The sequence below is a fragment of the Galeopterus variegatus genome, unplaced genomic scaffold (genome assembly GCF_000696425.1).
Source record: "Galeopterus variegatus unplaced genomic scaffold, G_variegatus-3.0.2 Scaffold1888, whole genome shotgun sequence".
Classification (NCBI taxonomy): domain Eukaryota; kingdom Metazoa; phylum Chordata; class Mammalia; order Dermoptera; family Cynocephalidae; genus Galeopterus; species Galeopterus variegatus.
In genome coordinates this window covers 214,484-231,536 of record NW_007727999.1, presented here as the reverse complement: position 1 = coordinate 231,536, position 17,053 = coordinate 214,484, and the positions used below count along the sequence as shown (strand labels likewise).

The 17,053-nt window shown below is 35.8% G+C and overlaps 1 protein-coding gene across 2 annotated transcripts in view; it reads right to left on the bottom strand.

The window, feature by feature from the left end:
- The window catches only part of RAB6C (RAB6C, member RAS oncogene family), an 86,828-nt gene that overhangs the window by 56,054 nt on the left and 13,721 nt on the right, over positions 1-17,053 (bottom strand). The window lies entirely within an intron of this gene.

Below are 17,053 nucleotides of genomic sequence, written 5' to 3'. Positions count from 1 at the left end.
CCGGACAGGAAAAAAGACAAAAAAAAAAAAAAGAAAGAAAAGCAGATTTCAAAACTCCAATTAAAAGACAAAGATTGTCGGGCCGGCCCGGCGGCGCACTCGGTAGACTGCGGCGCTTGGGAGCGCGGCGGCGCTTCCGCCGAGGGTTCGGATCCCATATAGAGACCGGTCCGCTCACTGGTTGAGCGCGGTACAGGCGCGACACCGAGGGTTGCGATCCCATTGCCGGTCACGGTACAGGCACGACACTGAGGGTTGCGATCCCGTTACCGGTCATGAAAAAAAAAGACAAAGATTGTCAGACTGGATATGAAAACAATATACAACTATTTGCAGGCTCTAAGAATACACTTTAAATAAAAAGAAAGAAATTTAAAAGTAGAAGGATGTAAAAACCTCCCAACAAAGAAAACTCCACATCTACATGTTTTCACTACTGAATTCTAATCAAACATTTAAGGAATAGGAGCAGTCTTCAAAAAGTTCATGGAAAGATTAGTATTATCTTTCAATACCATCTTTCCACAAACTTTTTGAAGTAAAAAAGGTACCCTGGGGCCGGCCCGGTGGCGCACTGATACAGTGCGCCGCTTGGGAGCGTGGTGGCGCTCCCGCCGAGGGTTCGGATCCCACATACAGACCGGTTCCTGCTCACTGGCTGAGCGGGGTGCAGGAGCAACACCGAGGGTTGCGATCCCGTTGCCGGTCCCGGTCCGGTACGGGCGCGACACTGAGGGTTGCGATCTGTTGCCGGTCACGAAAAAAGACAAAAAGGAAAAAAAAAAAAAAAAGGTACCCTGTTACCCTGGTAACAGCAATCTTATGCAAACTCTTTCAGAAAAAAAGAACACTTTCTAACTCCTAACGTGGGACTAGCATAACCCTAGTATCAAACTCTGATAAAGACATTACAAAAAAGGAAAATTATGGACAAAATTATGGAAAATAATTATGGAAAAATATTTCACCAACACAGACTCAAAATTCCTTTACAAAATATTAGATCAAATCCACCTATAAATATAAAAAAAGATACCTCATAAGCAGGTGAGGGTTATCCTAGGAATAAGAGGTTAGTTTAACTATACAAAATAAATTAACATAATTCAGGATAAATAAAGAAGAAAATCCAAATGATCATCTTATTTAGATACAGATACAGATGAAGTATTTGGCAAAATTCAACATCTAATTATGATAAAAACTGTAAGCAAACCAGCAAACCAGAATAGAAGGAAATTTCATTAATCTGATCAGGGTCATCATGAAAAACCTACAGCTAAAATCACATGTAATGGTGAAACTCCAAATGTTTTCTTCCAAAGAAGGGGAAAAAGACAAGGATGATCTTATCACTTCTATTCAGCATGGTGGTCTTAGCCAGTGCAATGTTGAGAAGAAAAATAAATAAAAGGCCCAGAGAATGACCCTGTTGCCATTCTTAGATGACATAAATGCTTATGGAGAAGAATCCTATCAAATAAACAAAAAATCTAACTGAAACTAATACGTCAGTCTAGCAAGGTCTCAGTACAGAAGGTCAATATACAAAAACCAATTACATTTCTAAATATGAGAAGCAAACAACTGGAAAATTAAAAAAACAAAACTCCATATATAATAACATCAAACGATATAAAATATTTAAAAATAGGGGCCGGCCCGGTGGCGCACTGCTACAGTGCGCCACTTGGGAGTGTGGCGGTGCTCCCGCCGAGGGTTCGGATCCCACATACAGGCCGGTTCCCGCTCACTGGCTGAGCGAGGGGCGGGCGCAGCACCGAGGGTTGCGATCCCGTTGCCGGTCCCGGTCCGGTACGGGCGCGACAGTGAGGGTTGCGGTCCGTTGCCGGACACGTAAAAAGACAAAAAGGAAAAAAAAAATTTACAAATAAATTTAACAAGATATGTAAGATCTCTACATTGAAAACAATGAACACTCTTGTGACGGAAAATCAAGAAAGTCTGAATAAATAGATAGATATACCATATAAGTAGTTGAGAAGTATAAATATTAAGATGTCAAGTTTCTCCAAATTATGCATTCAACAAAATCCCAATCATCTTCCCACCAGCCTTTTTTTTTTTTTTAAATAGAGACTGACAAACTGATTCGAAAGTTTATATGGAAATGCAAAGGATGTAGAATAGTTAAAACCAGTTTGAAAACAGTGAACAAATTTCAAAACCCTACAGTATCCAACCTCAAAACTGACCATAAAACCACAGGAATCCAGATAGTGTGGCACTGGATTAAAGATAAACTAATGGAACAGAATCAAGTCCAGAAACAGACAAAACTCTAGGTAGTTGACTAAACACCCCCACCTCTCTGAGACCAAAACTCTGTTTCCTCTACCCAATTCCACTCCAAAAGGGCCACAGAACAATTATCATTTTTTCTTCCATATTAGCAACTCGAAGATATTATAAGAAAATTAAGATTGATAAACAAAGAGTTGTAACTGAACAATTTTCCCAAAATGAAATTATGGCATTTTATTCCCAAGCAAACATCTCCACAATAATGATATACTATTGTGAATATCACAAGAAATTTCAAGTAATATGAATTTTCATCCTAATCTTTAACATTTCCAAAATTAGTGAGGTACAAAACTAATTCTTTTCTGTCAATTTCTTCTGTTTAAGAAATATCTTTAATTTTACAACAGAGAAAAGTAGCACTGGGATGGGATTAATGCTACACAGTTAATCCAAACAAGGGAAATTTTCTCACTGATAGGAAAAAAGATAATTTCAGGAAAAATCTCAAGTTGCTTTATTTCTTTATTGCCTCAATTCTCTTAAAACACCCTGGAGAGGCTGGCTGGTAAGTGCAGTTAGTTAGAGCATGGTGTTACACCACCAAGGTCAAGGGTTCAGATCCCTGGACCAGCCAGCTACATCATTTTTTTTTTAATTTTAAAAATTAAAAAATGAAAATTAAAACACTCTTTTCACTGATGAAAGCCGCATGTAGAATTAAATATCATATTCTAATTGTGGATGTTTGCCTTTAAAACTATAATAAGATCTAGGGCCTAAGATAAGTTTATTTTATGTAAATAATTAAAACAAACTTAGTAAGGTGCAGGTAAAATGTCTTTATAAAAAAGGGATTAAAACTTTTTAATGAGCATTGCCTATGAAGCAAGCAGAAATTATAAAAAAACTTTTTCCCCCACTATATTATGCTATGTGAGATGCTGCAAAAAGTTTTTATTAGTATATTCAGTGTTACAAATCATACTTATTCTTTATTCCCCTTATCCAATCTTTCCCCTTCCCACTCACCCTCCCTCCTTCCCCCAAAAAATAGTTTTGTTTTTTTTTTTCCTTTTTGTCTTTTTTCGTGACCGGCAACGGATCGCAACCCTCAGTGTCGCGCCCGTACCGGACCGGGACCGGCAACAGGATCGCAACCCTCAGTGTTGCACCCGCACCTTGCTCAGCCAGTGAGCGGCAGGTCTGTATGTGGGATCCGACCCCTCGGCGGGAGCGCCGCCACTCTCCCAAGCGGCGCACTGTAGCAGTGCGCCACCGGGCCAGCCCCCAAAAAATAGTTTTTGAGGACTATTTTTCATCTCACAGCAACTCCAGCCTTAAGAAGTTAGGTTATATCCACATTTAAAGTACCCTTCTTTATGATGAGCAGATCAGTTCCAAAAACTCATAACCACAGTCTAATCATAAGACAAAACATCAGACAAATTCCAATACAGAAATATCCCACAAAATAGCTTACCAGTACTCTTCAAAATTGTCAACGTCAAAAACAAGAAGTCTGAAAAACTGTCACAACCAAAAGGAGCCTAAGGAGACACGATGACTAAATATATTAAGATATCAGATAGAAGCCTGGAGAAGTAAATGGAAATTAGGTAAAACTAAAGAAATCTGAATAAAGTATGGACTTTGCTTAATAATAATAATGCGTTTAATTATTATTATTATATATTAATGTTTAATATACTGGTTCATTAATTATGAAAATACTGTATACTATATTAATGAAAGATGTTAGGAGCTGTCTGGTTAGCTCAGCTGGTTAGACTGCAGCCTTTTTTTTTTTTTTAAATCCTTTTTGAGACCGGCTGCACTGAGCTCAGCCAGTGAGCGCTGTGAGCGCACCAGTCATCCCTATATAGGATCCGAACCCGCGGTGGGAGCGCTACCGCGTTCCCAGTGCCGCACCCTCCCGAGTGCACCACGGGCTCGGCCCAGACTGCAGCCTTTTAACACCAAGGTCATGGGTTTGGATCCCATACCGGCCAGCTGCCAAAAAGAAAAAGAAAGAAAGACGTAGGAGAAACTGGGTACATATTTATGAGAGCTCTGTATGATCTCAGTTTTTCTGTAAATCTAAAACTTTTCTAAAAAATAAAATTATTTTAAAATTTAATATTCATATATTCAATATTAATATACCCTTCAAAAAAATCAAAACAGACAGGCAGATTATTGGTTTTCTGGGGCTAGAAGGCAAAGGGAGAACTCTTTCAGGGATGATGAAAATGTTATTCATCTTACAATGATGTTTCACTGTCAAAACTCACTGAATTGTACACTTTAAATAGATGCAGTTTATTGTATGTAAGTTATTCCTCAACCAAAGTGATGTAAAAAAAATCTGTAACAAAACAGCCTCAATAAGACAAATAGCATAGATTTCATTTAAGTGAAGTTTCAAGACACCTCTATTTAAAGTTCTAAAACAATCTCTAGGACAGTGGTCTCCTAGGTTTTCTGACCCATAATGCCACAATAAGAAATACATTTTAAATATCAAACCAGTACACAATTATATAACTGAAATACAAGTTTTATGAAACTAGCTTACTATGGATAATACACTCTGGTATTTTCCACTGTTGTACAAGCTAATTGCTGAAATATTTACTGATAGAATGAATCAGTAGATAGAATTCAGGGCTTTAAAATACTCCTCTGGACATCACAGTCTATTTCCTAAACTCAAGGGAAAAGAAGTAAATATTTCATCATTAAGTATGATGTTATGTGTAGTTTTGTTGGGTGTTTTTAGATTTTTTTTTTTTTGGCAGGGGGAAGGGTTGGTAAATACCTTTTATCAGACTTAGAATGTTTTGCTTTAGAGGTTTAGAGAGCTAATCCCAAATAGGTTTTGAATTTTGTGAAATGCCTTTCCCGCACCTACTGAGATCATTCCATGGTTTTTCTCCTTTACTGTGTTAATGCAGTGAATTAGAATGATTAACTTTCAAACATTAACCCCGATTTCTAAAAATCTGACAATAGTATAAAAAAAGAAAAATTATAGGCCAATCACACATGACCTAAGATGCAAAAGAATCTACAAGATTTTTAAATTAATGAGTATATTTAGCAAGACCCTGAACACAAGGTCAACATACAAAAGTCAACTATATATAAAACTTCCAACATGACATATATTTAAGATGTGTCTACTTTATGCTCTTTACTGGATGTTATATTTCAATAAAAAATCTTTTTTTAAAGGATAAAACACTTTATTGTATATATGTTATTCCCAATAAAAAGTGTATATTTATGTGGCTATCATGTACCCCCGCTTTGTTGTGACAAGAAAGGCACTTCACCTCTGCTGTAGTCCACTCTAGTTTAATTGTAAGAAAATCAACAGACAAACCCAAATTGAGGATACTCTACAGGATACCTGCCCACAAAATTGTCAAGTTCATGAAAGACAATGAAAGACTGAGAAACCGTCAAAGATCAGAGGAAACTAGGGAGACTAAATGCAATGTGGTACCTTGGATTGCACCCTGAAACAGAAAGAGGACCTTAATGAAAAAACTGTTAAAATCTAAATAAAGTCTGATTTGGAGTTGGTTGAAGTTTGGTTGTTAACAGTAATGTACTGAACCAGCCAGCCACCAAAAAAAAAAAAAGAAGGGTAATGTAATAATGTCAGTTTTTTAGTTTGGACAAAGGTAGCATAGTAATATAGATGTTAACTAAGGGGTAAACTAGGTGAGGGGTTATGGGAGCTCTGCACCATGTTTGCAACCATTCTATAAATTTAAAGTTTATTAACAAAAGTAAAGTGCATTACTATATGTATAATATCCCTAAATAATAAACATAAAATATTCATATACTTTATGTATGTTGTGCCTCAATTTAAAAAAAAAAAAAATCTGACAATCCCCAGAGCCCGTATCTATATTATGACTTCATCCCTAAATAATCTTGTATATCTAAACAGTGGGTCAGAAGATTCTGATTACCTGGTACCAACAATAAGGGTAAAAGTATCCTGCCTTTGGAGTATACTTATCTGCCCAAGTAAACTTTTCATTCAAGTTGGGTAGGATTACCATAAAAATCAGAAAGTAGGTACTTCATCAAGCTTACATAATAAACTTTTCTATGCCATTTGCTAATAAATGGTTAATAAATGTCCATTTTTATGGCAGGAAAGGGAAGCAAAAAAAGTGAAAAAAGGAGGGAGGAAAGGGGGGAAAGAAGTTGCCTCGTTGGCTACTAATCCAGAGTAGCAGAGAGGCAGTGGGTGAGAAAAATAAAACAAAAACTGGCAAAATGTTGGTAAGTGAAGCTCTGTGACATTATTCAGGAGTTGAACACCAACCAAACTAATTACACTCACAAAGCTTATTGTCCATATAAATGTAACTTTATCATTCTAGTGTTATCAACTTGACTTTATATCCCAGGAAATTCTTGTCTAGGAAAATAAATGTTGCAAATAACTTTATTGTTCCTTTAAGGAAATTCCCAAAGCCCACTCAAATGAACATAAAACTGTTCATGCTGTCAATGGATAGCATCAAATGACAGTTTACTATCCAAGATTCATTCAACCCTGCCTCAAAGCCCTCATTCTGTTATGCCCACAAGTCTTAAACTGTTGCGACACAATCCTTACCCAATCCTAAACAGCCATTTTAAATCAGACCCCAAAACCCATAAACATCCCAATTTCACCTTCCTCCCTCTCCAAGAAGCTACCAAACTGTTTAACACTATACCCTCAAAATTCGTGTCCATTCAGAACCCATCTCACTTGGAAATAGGGTCTTGCCTATTTCAAGTTACTGTAATTAAGTTAAAATAAGGATGTGCTGGGGTTACTAACCCAGTGACTAGTGTCCTTTTAAGGGGGAGATTTGGACACAGGAACACAGAAGGAACGCAGAGGAGAAGGCCATGTGAGATAGAGGCAGAGACTGGAGTTATCTTGCCACAGCCCAAGAAGCACAATGAATGAACAAACAACCCTGACTGTGTTAACAAAGGCAATGAATTCTAAATGGTAAGTGTAGTGTTAGGTCATCTAATGACTTTTTGTCATTTAAAACAGGAGAAGCATTTTGGGTGTTTTATTTCAAATTCCAGTGTTAGTAAAGCTACTTGAAAATAGGCACATTCATACTCCTTAGGTGGGAGTCTAAACTTGTACTGGGACAACTTTTCAGGCCACTTGGTAGTATTTATCAAAATAGTAATATGCAGTTAGATTCAACATGCAGTCTAACCTAAACAGGTATCCAGGAGCTGGCCAGTTAGCTTAGTTGGTTAGCACACAACCTTATAACACTAAGGTCACGGGTCTGGATCCAAAGGATGTGCATAAAGATTTAAATTTAAGTTTGTTGGGCCAGCCCATGGCTTACTTGGGAGAGTGTGGTGCTGATAACACCAAGACCACGGGTTCAGAACCCTATATAGGGATGGCCGGTTAGCTCACTTGGGAGAGCGTGGTGCTTACAACACCAAGGGTTAAGATCCCCTTACCAGTCATCTTTTAAAAAAAAATAATAATAATAAAGTAAAATAAAATCAATAAATTTAAGTTTGTTCACTGTAACACTATTTATAAAAGCCTACTATTCAGGCTGGCCCCGTGGCTCACTCGGGAGAGTGTGGCACTGGTAGCGCGAAGGCTGCAGGTTCGGATCCTATAGAGGGATGGTCGGTGCACTCACTGGCTGAGCGTGGTGTGGACCACACTGTGCCGAGGCTTGCGATCCCCTTACCAGTCAAAAAAAAGAAAGAAAAAGAAAAAGCGTACTATTCAACAGGGCCGTGGTTATGTAAATTATGATGGATTCATAAGGTCCACAATATTATATATGTATTCGAAGTTTTGCTACAGAAATCTTAGTGCAACTGGAAATGGGTGAAAATATTTTAATGTAAAAATCAAGAAAAAAAAGCTGTCTAATTTTATTACTCCAATTTTGCTAAAGCAAAAATATCTATTCATCGTTCATAATCAAGAAAAACTATAGCTATAATCAATTAAAAATTACAAAAGCAAAACAATTTCTAATGGTAAAAATCTAAAAGCTAGAAGAAAAAAACTGAAAGAACAGTTCTCTCAGTAAAATTACACAGGACCAAGACAATTATAAAATACTGGCAGAAAAGGTAGTTAAATCTGCACTGATTTTTTCCTTAACTGTTAAATATGCACTCAGCTTAAAAGAAACTAAAACTGGTAAGGTTTATGCAATTAAGACTCTGAAATGCAATCACTGACCCAGGAAGAAACAAAAATTTTGTTCCAACATCAGATTAGCAAATGTATGCCCATTTATATGTTTTAATTCAAATAAGATGTTTAAAGTAGGTACAATTTGTCATCATTCCACATTACATGACTTTTGGTTGGTTGATCAATAAATTATCAACATTAATGTCTACTATACTCCTTTATAAAGAGGCAATAGTTTCAGTACAAAAAGCTGTACTTTTACTCAAAAGACAACTAACTGAATAGCTTACTTTAGATTAGCAGAGTGAAATGAAATGTTAAATATCCCCTTCTTATGCATATATTTGTAAATAATCCCTAAAAAAAACTATAGTGGCATTCACAATACTGCCTTGATGCCACTTCCAGAAATTCTAGCTCAGTTCCAACATTTATAACATTTCTGAAATTGGACCATTTGCAACATGCTAAATATACCCTCTTGCAATTCTGTGAAGACAAGGCATGACAATGATTTCAGTGGGATTCCTACTCCATCTTACTGTACTAACAACCACTGGCAAACAACATAGATATAAAACCTAATCCAAATGATAGGACTATATGTTTGAAACAGAACAATGATCCTACTCATTTGTATTTCCTCATTTTAACGAGCACATACTAAATACCAGGGACTGAAAGAATGCTGGGGATATAAAAACAACTAAAATATTGTCCCTCTTAAGGTTAAGTGAGAGAGACAGAAAAAATTATTGCAGTGTGATAAAAAGCACAGCAGAAGTATGCTGTGGGTAGGGACAGTCTTCTATAATGAGGCAGGAAGGGTAAGGAAAAACTTCCCAGAGAAAAACAATTTTAAAGCTGAGATATGAAGGAGAGGTTAGCTAAAAGAGACAGAGAAGATGGTATCTTAGGCCTTTAACAAGCACCATAACCTACCCTGTGTTAGAGAGCTCCTTATGGAGCTTAATTTATTTTTCCAGTCTTATCTAGAATACATTTTTTTTGTTGTTTTGCAGCTGGTCAGTACAGGAATCTGAACCCATGACCTTGGTGTTATAAGGTTGCGTTCTAACGAACAGAATACATTTAAAAAGAAATTTAAATATGTAACTCTACTTACATATGAGATTACCTGCGTTCTAACGAACAGAATACATTTAAAAAGAAATTTAAATATGTAACTCTACTTACATATGAGATTACCTGAATTCTTCAAAAACAAACCAGAAAAGCAAATCTGTAATGAACCATATACAGGTTATAACCTTCACTTTACAGACTCTCTGATGGGATTTTACTTCTAATATTGAACCTATCCCAAACTCAAAAGTCTACTGGGTGAATAAGCAATATTTAGGGAGGCAGTTTCAGGGTTAGAATCCCAGCCCTGCCTTTCTTACAAAATGAGATATCATTCACATACTACAAAATTCACCCTTTTAAAGCATAAAATTCATTGGTTTTTAGTACAATCGTGCATCACTAACAATTCTGAGAAATGCATCATTAAGGGATTTTGTCATTGTGCAAAGATGTATTATGAAAAAGAACAGCAATGAATTTTTCTGTTATCTATACTGGCCGCTAGATGCATAAGCGTGGAACCTCTAATTATATTACTAAGTCTCTCTGTGCCACCCTTTCCTCATCTGTTAAATGGAATTTGAATCATACAACCCCCACAAAGTTGTGAAAATTAAATTGCAGGTAGGAATTGTGCTTGGCACTCAGCAAGCACTCAATGAATGTTAGCAAACTGTTATTAACTATTATCTTGCTATGGTGATGGGTTAGATCATCTTTTAAAAATGCAATAATTCTAAAGCAGACAACAACCTTTTCACTTGGGGTCAGACCTAATGTGTCAACTGCTTGGCTTTTTGTCTTAAAGGTCTGAGCTACCTTTGGAAAAGTCACCCAGTAGAAAACTAGGTACTCCTACGCATCATATTCTGCAGAAGGTTTGTTTACTACAAACATGTCAGTAATGCATCGCACTGTGAAAGGGCTATGAAGTCATTAGGCAATAGAAAATTTTCAGCTCCTTTATAATCTTTTGGCACCACCGCTGTATATGTAATGCACTCTATCCTGACCAAAACTTTTTTATGTAGAACATGACTGTATATTCACAAAGTTGCACAACATCACCACTAGCAATTCCAGAATATTTTCATCACTCCAAAAAAGAAACCTCATACTCATTAGCAGTCACTCCCCATATCCCTTCCCCAGACCCTGGCAACCACTAATCTACCATCTATCTCTATGGATTTGCCTATTCTCCAGCCCACCATTTCATCTATAAAATAAGGTCAATAATAATTTCTATTTCACAAAGTTATTAATACATATAAAGTGGTTAATATGATTGGACATACTCAGTGAATGTAGTAGGCAATTATTAGAAAGCATTTTAGAAGACAGTCCTCTTTGTAACAAGCTATGTTTTCACTGAAAGAGTAAAGATAATTCTAGATGTACGTATCCCCTAACTGAAAACAAGTGCTGGGCCATAAAGCAAGTCTCAACAAATTCAAAGGTTTGAAACCATACAGAATGTTATCTTCCCTCAGTGAAACTAAACAAGAAATGTCTAATTAAAAGATATCTAGAAATTCCTGACATGTACGGAAATAAAGTAATACACTTCTAACCCATGCATTCAAGAAATCACAATAGAAATTTTAAGATAATCTGAACTGAATGATAATAAAAATATTATTAGATATGGCGTACACTATTCACAATAGCCAAAAAAATGGACACAAGCCAAATGTCTGTGAACTGACGAACAAATAAACAAAATGTGGTTTATCCATACAATGGAATACTAGTCAGCCATAAAAAGGAATAAAGTACTGATACATACTACAAAAAGAATAAACCTTGAAAACACTACACTAAGTGAAAGAAGCCAGTCACAAAAGACCACAAATTATATGATTCCATTTATATGAAATGTCTAGAATAGGCAAATAGAGACAAAAAGTATATTAAAGCTTGCTTAAGACTGTGGAGGGTGGGGAAATTAAGGGGTGATGGCTAAGGGGTTTGGGATTCTTTTGGAGGTTGCACAACTCTGTAATATGCTAAAAGAAACATTAAATTGTACACTTTAAATGGGCAAATTGTATGATATGCAAATTTTATCTCAATAAAGCTATTATTAAAAATTTATGGGGGTGATGAATGGCGATGATGGTTGTAACAACAATGTAAAGTACTTAATGCCACTAAACTATACACTTAAAATGGCTAAAATGGTAAATTTTGTTACGTATATTTTACCACAACATTTAAAAAAAAACAATAGCAAAAAATTATGGGAGATTTTTAAAAGAATCTAATATTGGGGGCTGGCTGCTTAGCTGACTGAGTTAAAGCGTGATGCTGATAACACCAAGGTCAAGGGTTTGGATCCCTGTATTGGTCAGCCACCAAAAACAAAAATAAAAACTAATATTGGAAAACCAAAGATAACTAACAGGAAAGCCAAAAAAGGCTGATTATTAAAACTAATTATTCGGCCTCTAGAAAACCAAGGGATACTAATTTAGGAGATAATTTCTATAAGAGGGAAAGTAACTCCTCACATAATATATAATAAACTCTTCAAAAATACCTGGGATTCAAAGAATGTAAGACTGGTGTTTACATAAAAAGAGAAGTCTCAATTATTATATAACCTATATAATATATGACAAGTTATGACCTGCTTCATAATTCTTGTTCAGTTACACTGGCCAGATAGTACTGAATCAGACTAATCAGATAATTATCTTTCTAACTTTTTTCCACAAAAATAAGCCACTTTAAAAAAAGATTAATATGGTATGATAATAGTAGTTCAAATCATAAGCTATGATTTTAAGAACAGAGCTAAGGAAAAAATCACTATCCGTACTCACTGTTCCATTATGGTAACAAAGACAGAGGAGAAAGGGACCTAGGGATCACAGCAGAAAAGCTCAGCTGCAAGCAAATCTCACTGCAATATCATATCCAAGGACATCTCACCTAGCTGATGCAATTCTATAGCAAAACAGAAAACCAATTAAACCAAGCTAATGCTACTTCAATGTAGCTAACCTAGTCAATAACACCAAAGTTTAAAAATCTAGTAGCCTTTCTCTAAGGACCCAAATTGAAAAAAGATGTTGTTTCTACTAAAGTTAAAAAAAAAACAACAAATAACAACCACACTTGAAAAATGATTTTTTTTTTTTTTTTTAAAGATGACCGGTAAGGAGACAGGTGTTGGTCAGCACCATGCTCTCCCAAGTGAGCTAACCGGCTATCCCTATATAGGGATCCAAACCCATTGCCTTGGTGTCATCAGTACCACACTCTCCCAAGTGAGCCATGGGCCAGCCCTGAGCAATGACATTTTTAAATGGAGAGAATGAGTTCGGTTTTACAGTAGCCTCCCTTATCCATGGACACATTCCAAGACTCCCAGTGGATGCCTGAAACTGCAGATAGTACCAAATCCAATATATAGTTTTTTCCTATACATACATACCAATGGTAAAGTTAAATTTATAAATTAGGCACAGTAAGAGATTTAAAACAATAATAATAAAAAAAAAACAATTATAACGATATGCTGTAATAAGTTTTATGAATGTGGTCTTTCTCTCTCAAAACACTGTATCTTACTGTACTGTACTCACTATTTTCTCAGACCTCAGTTGACCCTGGAAAACAAAACTGCAAATAAGAGGGTACTACTGTATAGCATATTTGTTGAAATAAATAATTTCACATCCAAGGCTCAAAAGTTGTTTTTAATAAAGGTGCTTTACTTCTTTACAATAATATTTATTAGATCTATGAGTTTCCAGGAAGATGAAATGGAGACATTCAAAGTAAAAAGAAAAAATATTTACCTTATAAAATGAAACATACCCTTACCATACAATCCAGCAACCATGCTCCTTGGTACTCACCCAAAAGAGCTGAAAACTTACGTCCACATAAAAACCTGCATGTAGATCTTTACGGCTGCTTTATTTATAATTGCCAAAACCTAGAAGCAATCAAGATGTCCTTCAGGAAATGAGTGAATAAAGAAACTGTGGTATACCCAGGCAATGGAATATTATTCAGCACTGAAAAAGAATAAGCTATCAAACCATGCAAAGACATGCAAGAACCTTAAATGCATACTATTAAAAGAAAGAAGCCAATCTGAAAAGGCATACATACTGTATGATTCCAACTATACGACATTCTGAAATAAAACTAAGGACACAGTAAAAACATTAATGTTGCCAGGGGCTTGGGGTGTGGAATAAAAAGGCAGAGCACACAGGATGCTTTGTCCAGTAAAAATACTCTATATGACACTATATTGGTGGACACTTTATTATACATTTGTTCAAACCCATAGAATGTAAAACACCAAGAGTGAATCCTAATGTAAACAATGGACTTTAGATGACGAGGAGGTGTCAGTGTAGGTTCACGGATTGTAGTAACAAATGTACCACTCTGGGAGGGATGTTGATAATGGGGGATGCCATGCTAACCATGTGTGGGGCAGAGAATATACAAGAAATCTCTGTACCTTCCTCTTAATTTTGCTGTGAACCTAAAAATAAATCTTAAAAAACTTTTTTACTACATAAACGTTGAAGACAAGAAAGATACATAAAGGCAAAGACCCACTGGCTACTCTTACCAAAGATAAATAAAAAGTAAATAAATATGTTAATGCTTGGATGGGTACTATTTATTTATTTCTCACTTCATTCCAAAACTACTAACTGCTAGGAATAAGAAAGTTGGGGGGTGAGAATGCAAAAACAAATATGATAAGGCCCTGAACTAAAATGAGTTTACAACCTACTAACGGAAACAAACATGCACACATATAAAAGAATGAACAAGAGAAGGAAGCACTGTGCAGTGTCCAACCTCCATATTGCCAGTGGTATATTTCATCAATCTATAAAATATTCCAAGGTTCTCCAGTATCCATAAGATAAAATTTAAAAACCCTGAGAAGGTGTTCAAGGACCTTTACAATAAAACTTGAGCCTAGCCTCTAGTCTTATCTCCTACCCTTGACAAACATAACTTCATCTGTCAATCATGGAAAGCTATTAGTTATTCTCCAAGCATACCATGGAGCATACTTTGGAGCCTCTGAGCCTTTGCTCATGTAATATAATTTTGTGGAACTTTTCTTTCCTGGTTACATTATGAGCTTATAAATTTGATATCAGATATGGTTCAGCCTGAAGGGAAGAAAAACTAAATTACCTTTCAAAATTACATTTGGCCTAAGATTGTTTCTCTACAACTGTTTTAGACGGCAGAAGGGCTTTTATTTTATTCCTACAGCAAAGTCAACATACTTTTACAAATGTATCATAAGGATAAAAAGATGAGTCAAAACAATCTATACCCTCAAAGAACAGTCCAATGAAAAGTTTAAAAGAAGTACTAGCATATGACTCACTTTACTAGTAGTACTTAATTCAAAAACTTAAGTGTAAGTGTAGAAATTTAAAGTACAGCATGGTCTGCTTTTCCTTTTGGGGAAAAATTTTTTTTAATTGGCAATATAATAAGATATGCTTAACACTATCTCAAATTATCCTATCTGTGCATTTATTTACTAGTTTACCTCTCCCACTACACAAATGGTAAGATGAAGAACAGGAATTTTATCTATCTTGTTCATAGCTATACTCGGTGTCAGTCCCTTCCTGGCACTGAATGAATTAGTTAATTAAGAAAGAGAAACTTCAACACCAAGTAGTTATCATTAATTTCCTAGACAGTTAATGTGGTCCAAAGTCTAGCCTACAACAGCCTTGTATTCTCAGAAAAATGAAAGTAGATACAGTTCTCATAGGAACATACTTATAAAATTAAGTTCAAGAAGCTGAGGTATAAAACCAGAAGGTCAAATTTACTAATATACAGTAAGACATAACTTTTGTAAGGATGAGAAAATTTAAGATGATATGACCAGAAAATTTTCTCATTCAAGTTGTACATTTATGATTTGTATGTTTTCATATGTATGTTATATGTTATATTTCAATAAAAAGTTTCCCTCGCACACACAAAAAAATCTAAATAATCACCATTTGAAACAATAAGGTCTTGTGGGGTTTTATGCAGCACATGCGCATACACACAATTTATATACATAATAGTAAAGTCAAGAGGAGGAGTGGTAAGTAGAGTTAAACCATTCTGAAGTTCTTGCATTGTCTAGAAGGGTAAAGGTGTCAATAACTGTCGACTTTGATAAGTCAAGAATGTGGGCCGGCCCGGTGGCACACTGTTATAGTGCACTGCTTGGGAAGCGCGGTGGCGCTCCCGCCGAGGGTTCGGATCCCACATACAGACGGCCGCTCACTGGCTGAGCGAGGTGCGGGGGCAACACCGAGGGTTGCGATCCCGTTGCCGATCCCGGTCCGGTACGGATGCGACACTGAGGGTTGCGATCCGTTGCCGGTCATGAAAAAAGACAAAAAGGAAAAAAAAAAAAAAAAAGAATGCATAACATGACTTCTAGGGTAACCACTAACTAAAAGGAAAAAAATAAATAATTTCCCAATTAATAAAGGATATAAAATGCTTTTTAAAAGACTATAAATCCAAATGACATAAGAAAGGAGAGCAAAAGAAACATGCAGGACAAAAAGAAAGCATATTAATAAGATGGATTTATTTTTAAATCCAAATATATAAGTAATTATATTAAATGTAAATGTATTAATGATCCAATTTTTAAAACAGACTATCAGCCTGAACTTACTTAAAGCCTAACTAGATGTTGTTTACTATGACACACTTGAAATCTAACAACATATAAAGATTGAAATTAAAAAGATAGAAAAATATAAATATTATGTAAACATTTGCCATAGAAAGATGGAATAACCTCTATTAATGTCAAAGTAAACTGTAGGGCATAAGGCATTCCAAGAAATAAAGAGGAACACTTGATGAAAGGTTCAATTCATGAAGAACATATATCAATCTTAAACTTGTATACACCTAATATTAAAGTCTCAGAAACACATAAAATAAAAATGGAAAGAACTACAAGGATAAACATACAGAGCCACAACCACAAAGGGAGACTTTAACATACTCTCTTAGTAACAGAACAGAAAAAAATTCAATAAGGACACAGAAGATTTAAACCACATTATTAACAAAACTGACCTAAGTAATCACATATAGAATTCTAAACCTAACAACTGCAAAATACATTATTTTCAGGCAAACATGGAATAGTCATTAAAACTGACATGACATATGGACCATAAAGTCTCAGGAATTTAAACACCAAAATTATGTTTTCTTGCAATTAAACTAGAAATTAAAAATATAAAGAACACTACGGGTAGGCCCGTGGTTCACTCAGGAGTGTGTGGTGCTGATAACACCAAGGTCCCGGGTTCAGATCCCATATAGGGATGGCCGGTTAGCTCGCTGGGTGAGCATGGTGCTGACAACTCCAAGTCAATGGTTAAGATCCCCTTACTGGTCATCTTTAAAAAAAAAAAAAAAGGGGGGGGGCCGGCCCGG